The sequence below is a fragment of the Triticum aestivum genome, chromosome 1D, assembly GCF_018294505.1.
Source record: "Triticum aestivum cultivar Chinese Spring chromosome 1D, IWGSC CS RefSeq v2.1, whole genome shotgun sequence".
NCBI lineage: Eukaryota > Viridiplantae > Streptophyta > Magnoliopsida > Poales > Poaceae > Triticum > Triticum aestivum.
Genome location: NC_057796.1, coordinates 231,979,215 through 231,987,258, shown reverse-complemented (window position 1 = coordinate 231,987,258; position 8,044 = coordinate 231,979,215).

Here is an 8,044-nt window from a genome sequence, read left to right as displayed (position 1 = left end):
AAGAGAGCCATCGAAATTGTGTGTGTGTGTGTGTGTGCAAGTCAAAGATATAGGGCGATTGGCCTACCGGAACGTTAGAGGGCACATGTCAAGTTTGTGTGTGGCAGGGAGACATGAATAGAGCGCTCGATGTATCGGTGTGTGTGGGGGGAGGGGGTGGGGGAGGGGTAGGCAGAGGCCTAACTATAGAGGTAGAACGACTCGTATGTGTGTTGAGAAGGAGAGACCCAGCTATGTCTTGAGGGAGATCGGTCGACATCCATACATAACTGAAGGACGGGAAATATGATGGGACAGAGAGAGAGGGAGGGAGAGGGGTAGAGTGCTGGATGGGTGATGGAGTTGCTTCTCGAAGATGGTGGGAGAGGCCTACTAGACAAACTGAGGGTGGAACTGCAATGTTATCAATAAGAGTGGGGATGTGTTTCTGTGTGTGCCTGTGCGTGATAGATCTGTCGGGACGCATCCATGGATGATGAAGGGGAACCATGTGTTTGGTAAGGAAACCTAACTAGATCGGTAGATCAATTGTTGTTTGTCGGAGGAAGGGAGAGACACAACTAATGAGGTAGATCGATTGACGTGTGGGTAAAAACGAGTTATAAGGACCTAGCTAGCTATATGTATAGCGAGAGATCGGTCGGTGTACGTCCATTTGTTAGAGGCAAATAAGGCCCAGCGAGACGGATAGACAGAGAGAATGGAGCTAGGAGGTGGTGCGAGAGGCCCAACTACTAGCTAGATAGGGGGAGGAGTGTGCGGTTGTGAGATCGATGAAAAGAGGGGCGAGAGTTTACACGTGTGTCTGACCGTATGAGAGACACGAGGCAAGGACACATAAAGGAGGAGATTGAAGGTGTGTGTGTGTATGTTGTAGGCAGGCATCGCTGGAGAGGTTTATCGATCGGTGTGTGTCGGAAAGGAGTTGTGGAGACTCTGGGAGAACGACCTAAAGAAAAAATGAATGTGCCCGGTGGATAGAATGCCGAGGGAGGGGGAGGGCGAGGAGGGCGTGTGCATGCATGAGAGAAAGTTAGTGGTAGCTACAAAGGTTAGAGGATTGTGTGGGTGTAAGAGACTAACAAAGATCATAATTTGATATGAAAGCGGATTCATATATTTGAATAGGAGATCATAGTGTTTTAAACATTGCATGCATGAATATAGCGGTGATACACGTGTTGTGCACATGTTATACAATAATGTGATAATGCATGGCGTTTGCAACTCACAGCTAAATGCCGAACAATCTAAACCATACTATACATCAAACAATCTCACATTTTATTTGAATTTGTGATAATGTGTGGCGTTTGCAGCTTACAACTAAATATCGAACAATCTAAACAATACTATATATTGAACATTCTCACATTTTATTTGAATTTGTGGTAATGTGTGGTGTTTGCAACTCACATCTAAATACTTGTAGGCGTAGGGGGCGGGGCACCATACATAATGTGATAAACACATTATACATATGAGACATGGTTTAGATTATGAAGATCTAGCTAGAGCTAGAAATGTAATGTGATTTGAAATCAAAATAAAGTGGATTCAAAAAATCTAGTTCGAGTTCATATAGTTCATATGTAACTCGAGACTAATCATGTGGTGTGCTGTGAAGATAATACACAAACGATGGTTTAACTTGACAATAATGATGATTGTAGATCTTATTAAAACAGAGAAACGAATTCAAATGCTTTGACTTCACAACAATCATTACTGTAGATCTTATTCAAATAGAGAAACGAATTCAAATTTAGTTCATATTGAAGCGGTAGTATATACGTTTGGAATGCACTAAAACGTTCATTTGAGTAGTAGGTTGCATGCATTATACACGTAGCGAAATATTTTAATTGAACATAACATGAATTCAAAGTTTTGAATGACATTTGTAGTGCCCATTGATTTGGTACAGTACACGTTAGGCTTGTCTGGAAATTTCAACCCGCGCCTTGTTAGCCCGAAATATTTAAGATATATCTTTGTCTCGTTGTGCTCCGACAACTCCCTCCATCTCAACCCGCGCCTTGCTATTCTGAAATTACAACGCGCGCGCGAAAACTCCCACCTCCTGTGAAATCCCGACACGCGAAATGCTCGTGCTACCCCTGAACCGAAAGAACCGCCTCAAATCAGTGGGGGTACTTTCGTAACTTACCCCACATTTTGGACAAGCGCGTCTCTAAGCCATGGTTCCCCACTGCCATCCCATCCGCCCACCCATTCATACACCGAGGCCGCGAAAACCCGCGACGAAACCCCACACCCTGCTCCGTCCGCCACGCAGCCGGAGCCTCTTCCCCGACGACGTCGTCCACAGCAACACCTCGACGTCCCTCATCCACCGTACCGGATGAGGATCCGTCGTCGATCTCATCGTCTCGCCGGTTCAGCCACCCCGTCCTCCACCTCCAAGGAGCTCCCCCGACATTCCCCTCGTCTTTCGCGCCACCTCCATTCCCACACTGCCGTCTTCACCTGCACCACCGGAAGAGCATCATCATCACCGTTTCCTCGGATGAAGTTGCAGCCTAATCGGCGCCACCAAAGAGGTTGTACACTAATCGCCACATTTTCTTCTTGATTCGATCTCACGGTGCTGCCGGCGCTCGGTCCCGAGCCGACACGGCGCGGCTCCATCCACGGCGGCGTCGCCGGCCACTTCCTCCACGGCGTCGCTCCCTCAGCGGCAACGTCCACATCAGTAGGAGCTGCTGCTGCTTTAGCTCTCGCTCGCGCTGCTGCTCTGCTCTTGCTCTCGGTCCCCTGCCTAGTCTGCTCTTGCTATTGATCTTGCTCGCGCTACTGCTCTCGCTCTTGCTTGCGATGCTGCTCCGATTTAGCTACACTTCAGTCGACTGAATCGACTTTTGGGTCAGTCGATTTTCAGGGGGTGGGGGGCTCGCCGGGGTGAAGGAAGAACCAGCCGCAGCGGGGAGGGGGGCTCGCCGAAGAGGTACCCCACTATCTATCTTAGGGTTCAGGATGGGGGCGGTGGTCGCCGGCGGTGGCAGGGCGTTGGCGGGGCGGCGGCGTGGGGATCGCCGGAGAAAAACTCGGCACGGGGGGCCTAGAGGGATGGCCGGGGCGGCGGCGGACCGGCGGTGGGGAGTGTTTTCGGGGCGGGCGGGGCGGCACACCGCCGGCCGCAGGCGGCGGGGGCTGCTGTTTGGCCGGTGGTGGCTGGCGGCTGAGGGGGTGGAGGTTGAAGATGAACCGCAGGCCCTCGATTTCATATCCAACGGCTGCAAAATCGACTGACCAGAGATGAAAAAGTCAGTCGACCGATGTGTAGCCTCACCTTGCTAGTGCGTTCAGTTTCGACAGCAAAATTCAGTTTCGACAGCAGAAATCAGTTTCGACAGTTAAGTTTAGTTTCGACAGTTAAGTTCAGTTTCGACAGTTAAGTTCAGAGATGAGCGGCTGATGTATTTTACATCTAGCACTTTGTGGTTATGTATTTTACGTCATGTATTGGAGATGCTATTAGAATTCCACTCAGGTTAACGTTGTTCGTTGTCTCTCTTGTCCTGCTTCATCCTCGACGTCGTACAACTCACCGGAGCTGCTCCAACGACGAAACCCTCCATCACAGCGGAGTAGTACCTCGGGCTCCATCTCCAGACGCCTAAGATCTTCTTCCCCTCCTCCGATAGCAAAGTCAGCCCGAGCATCCTCACCGGCCAACCCAATCACGCCGAGATCGACATGGCTTCGCCAAAGAGGTTGTACACTTGTTGCATCTCTTCTTTACTCTACATGTTATATATATTGTCCACTGAGCACACAGATTTGTTCCTTTAGTGTCTCCTTGAAAGAAAAAACGTAGGAATTTTAATTTTCACTTGTCCTCCTTTTCAAATTCCTATTGATGAAGCACAAGACTAAGAGATAGTAGCATAATAGCATTATAACTGTACATTTTCTTGTGGTTTGACTTAATCTCACCATGCTTCTTTGCATCCTATGATATTCCAATTGTTGTGAATCAAACACCCAGATTGGCAGAAATCCTGTGTTTTTAAATTCTCTGTTTTGCACGTGCATTCCTATCCTATTCCTGTCTATTTCCTATCCCTGCATTGTTGGAATCCTCCAATTCAAACGAGCCCTTACAGAATTACTTCTCTTGCAGATAGTTGTCAAAGAAAACCTTGCGTGGTTTGTCCCGCTCCTGCTACGTCGTCGTCCACCCCAGCTCAGCTGCTCCAACGACAGAAGGGTCCAGCACAGCAGGGATCCGGCCTCCATACTGTCTTTCACTGCCTCAGATCTTCTTTCTCGCTGCTGGCAGCCATGAAAACTGCATTACCATCATCAACCGAGCAGATGACCTCGAGGACTACACGGGTCTGCAAGAGAGGTTGCACTCTTTCGTGTCTGCTTACGTAATGCATCGCTTAATATTACATGCTACTTTATCGTCCTGTTCACCGATTAGACTCTGAGTCAGCTCCAAACTAATGGTCAAACTTGAGTTTTTAAATGGTTGTGGGGTACATATCGGGGCCGCTATCAATAGTATCTATCTACTATCTAGTTAATCTCCGGTGTCTACTATGAGTTTCATGTTGGGTGGGAAACAAACAGTAAAGAAGCCATTATCTGTATTTTTTAACTGAAGCCATTATCTGCCTGCTATTATTGGTTTTGAGTCTATCCACAGGTTGCTACCATCACTCTGGATTTCGGCATGCACTCCTTACATAATCTCACTATGTTTTATTCCTATGCATGACAGTTATTGTAAACAATGGAACTGAACATGTAGAGCAAAAGAGACGAGCCTTGCGTGGCAATAAAATTTCATGCAGACGTCGCTCCATGGTAGGCGCAAAGGCAGCCCCCCCTCCACGCATTTCGGATTGTAATCGAGAGGAAGATATCTGTTCTGAGGGGGATTCAGAAGGAGAAGACAACTCCTATTTACCCCCTGAGGTCTTCGCTCTAACTTGGCATGTTGATGTTGGTTATATCATGCATATGGTGTCTTGCATTGCTTACTTTATACATCAAATATGTCATCTTCTTAGTTTAGACATCCTTTGTGCGAATGCCATCTGTTTAGTTTATTCATTGTTTATGTGAATTATGCAACGCAATCTTGTTTAGCCAGGCATCATATATGTGAATTTTGCAATGCCATCCTGCTTAGCCAGTCATCTTATATGTAAATTATATCAGGCCATCCTTTTTTTTCGTTACATATTACATTTGTCAACAATGTTAGTACATTCAACTACTCTTCGTGTGCATCAGCCATTTGACACGGTGATGGCAAATTCTGGAGTGAAAACAAGGTCTTCAGAGCAGACTATGCTATCTGAAGAAGCGCATATCTCGCTGGTTACGGATAGCTCCTCAGAGGAGGATTCAGAGACAGATGACCAGTCCTATTCCCCCCCCCCCCGAGGTGTATGCTCTAACTTGGCAGGGTTATGTTGCTCATATCGTGTGTATGGTGTCTCGCATTGCTATGTCATTTGATTAATTTAGACATGCTTTGTGTGAATGCCACCTGTTCAGTGTCTAATTACCATATATGTGAATTATGCATTGCCATCTTGTTGCAAGACATTATATATGTGAATTATACAATGCTATCTTGTTGCAAAGGCATTATATATGTGAATTATGCAATGCGATGCTGTTTAGCCAATCATCATGTATGTGAATTATATCATGCTATCATTTTTTTGTATTACGTGTTCCATTTGTCGACAACGTTTGTATATTCAACTACTCTTCTTGTGCATCAGCCATTTGAAGCGGTGATGGAAGTATCTGGAGTGAAAACAAGGTATTCAGAGCAGACAATGCTACCTGCTAAAGCAGACATCTTGCTGGTTACAGAGAGCTCCTCAGAGGAGGATTCAGAGACTGATGACCAGTCCTATTTCCCCCCTGAGGTCTATGCTCAAACTTGGCAGGGTTATATTACCCATGTCATGCATGTTGTCTTGCATTTCTTAGTTTTTACATCATATATGGATTGCCATCTGCTTACTTGCTTACTATATAAATCATATATTTGAATTATATCATGCCATCATGTTTACATAGTACATACACATCATCTATCTGAATTATGGCATGGCAACCCATTTAATAAACACATCATATAGTTATATCATCTCATCCTGTTTAGTGTTTACAGTCATCATATTTTGAATTATGGCATTCTATCCGTGAATGTATGTGAATTATGGCATGCCAACCTATTTAATAAACACATTATATAGTGATGTCATGTCATCCTGTTTACATAGTCTCATATTTTGAACTATGTCTTTCCATCTTTTTTAGTTAGCCATCATAATGTGAAATTGTGTCATGCTATCCTGTTTAGTTAGCCATCATATATGTGAAATTGTGTCATGCTATCCTGTTTGGTTAGACAACATAAATATGAATTATTTCATGCCCTTTTTTATTCCCCACTATCCATTGCACCTGTCTATCATACAATGTCTATACTTTCAATTACTTTTCTTGTTTATCAGCCATTTGAATTGGAGAGCGTGATGTCAGTATCTAAGGGAGTAACAACACGGTCTTCAGAAAAGATAGTGCTACCAGTTGATGCAGATAGAACCACGGTTGTACTTGCCCAAGGACCAGATCCACCACACATAACCCAGACTCTCGCACATTGTACCCCTACCCAGTTGGACAGAGAACCAGCTACACCCCTTCTAACCCCAACCCTGGCAGATAGTAACCCAGTTCCAGTTGACACAGCACCGTCTCCACCACAGAGCACCCAAACACGAGCAGTTAGTAAGGGAACTGCAGTGCCCAAAGCACGAGGACCACCACTCCGAATCCCAACTCAACGCTTAAAGGAGAAGAAGAGTTGTTCTCAGGTCAGGTTTTGTAGCTATGGTTCATACTCCTTTGCTCTTGCATTACTGTATTTACTCATACCAACTATTTTCAATTTTGAAGGATGGCATTGAAACTCCAATGGCGCAACAGGCATGTTTTAAACCTGTTTCTTTAACTGGTTTGCTGTTGTAACCTGCTCTATGTTGATTTCAGTTTCAATTGAATAAACAGTTATGTTCTCATGTCATGCACATTACAAGTGTTGTTATTGCTCTATAGTTACCCACACTTATATTCTGTCTATTCTGCTTTGTCTTGAACAAATATTATTTGAACTGTGTCTCTATCTTGATTTGGCAACAAAAACTAGAATGTATAGACCATAAAGTGACCATGGTACATAGATATATGTTTGTTTCATGCTGTTATCCTGTCCACTTTACTACTGAACTCATTTACCAAAATGAGTTTCATATACAACATGGTAAACATGTGATGTGTCTGCTTGTTTCTCTTTTAGAATGCGGACAAAATATTGGAGAACAGTACCGCGTTATCCAATGGTAAAGGAAGTAATGCAGATAAGGTTCAAGATAGTGAGACATCCATGTTGGTCTCCAAGAAAGCTGATAAAAACTATCTTGACGACAGTGAGGGAACCCAAAAGTCCTGTCTTGATGTAGTGTTCGAGTTACTGGCCACTACTGCTGGCACAAGCTCTTCGAACTCGCTGCCTGAATCAGTTCGTCTTCTTGAGTCTCAACTTCAAGTTGAAAGACATTGATCAGATGTGCTACGACAGGAAGCTGAAGGACTGAGGAAGTCCCTGTAGAATTCAGATGCATATTTTCTGGTGCAACAGCAAGCGCTGGAGGATTTAAGCGCCAAACAAGAGAAAGTTAATAAGCTTGCTAAGCATCTTGCCAGCATTATGGGTACCCAGGATATTGTTTCTTGAGATCTTCTAAAGTGGTTTCAGTTCTGGATTTGTTTTGCTGCGGCGTTTATTTGCGTTGGTCGCCAACTTTGACAACCAGTGTATGTGATATGCTGCTTTGTTCCCTATATTTGCACTGGTGGCGAACTTTGATGCCCAGTGGATCTAATATGTGTAATAGCCGTGATAGCCTAGCGTTAGTTGCTTGCTTATTTATTTCCTTTTTGTCTTGTTTATTTGTTTGCTTGTAGTCATTGCAGTTCTTTT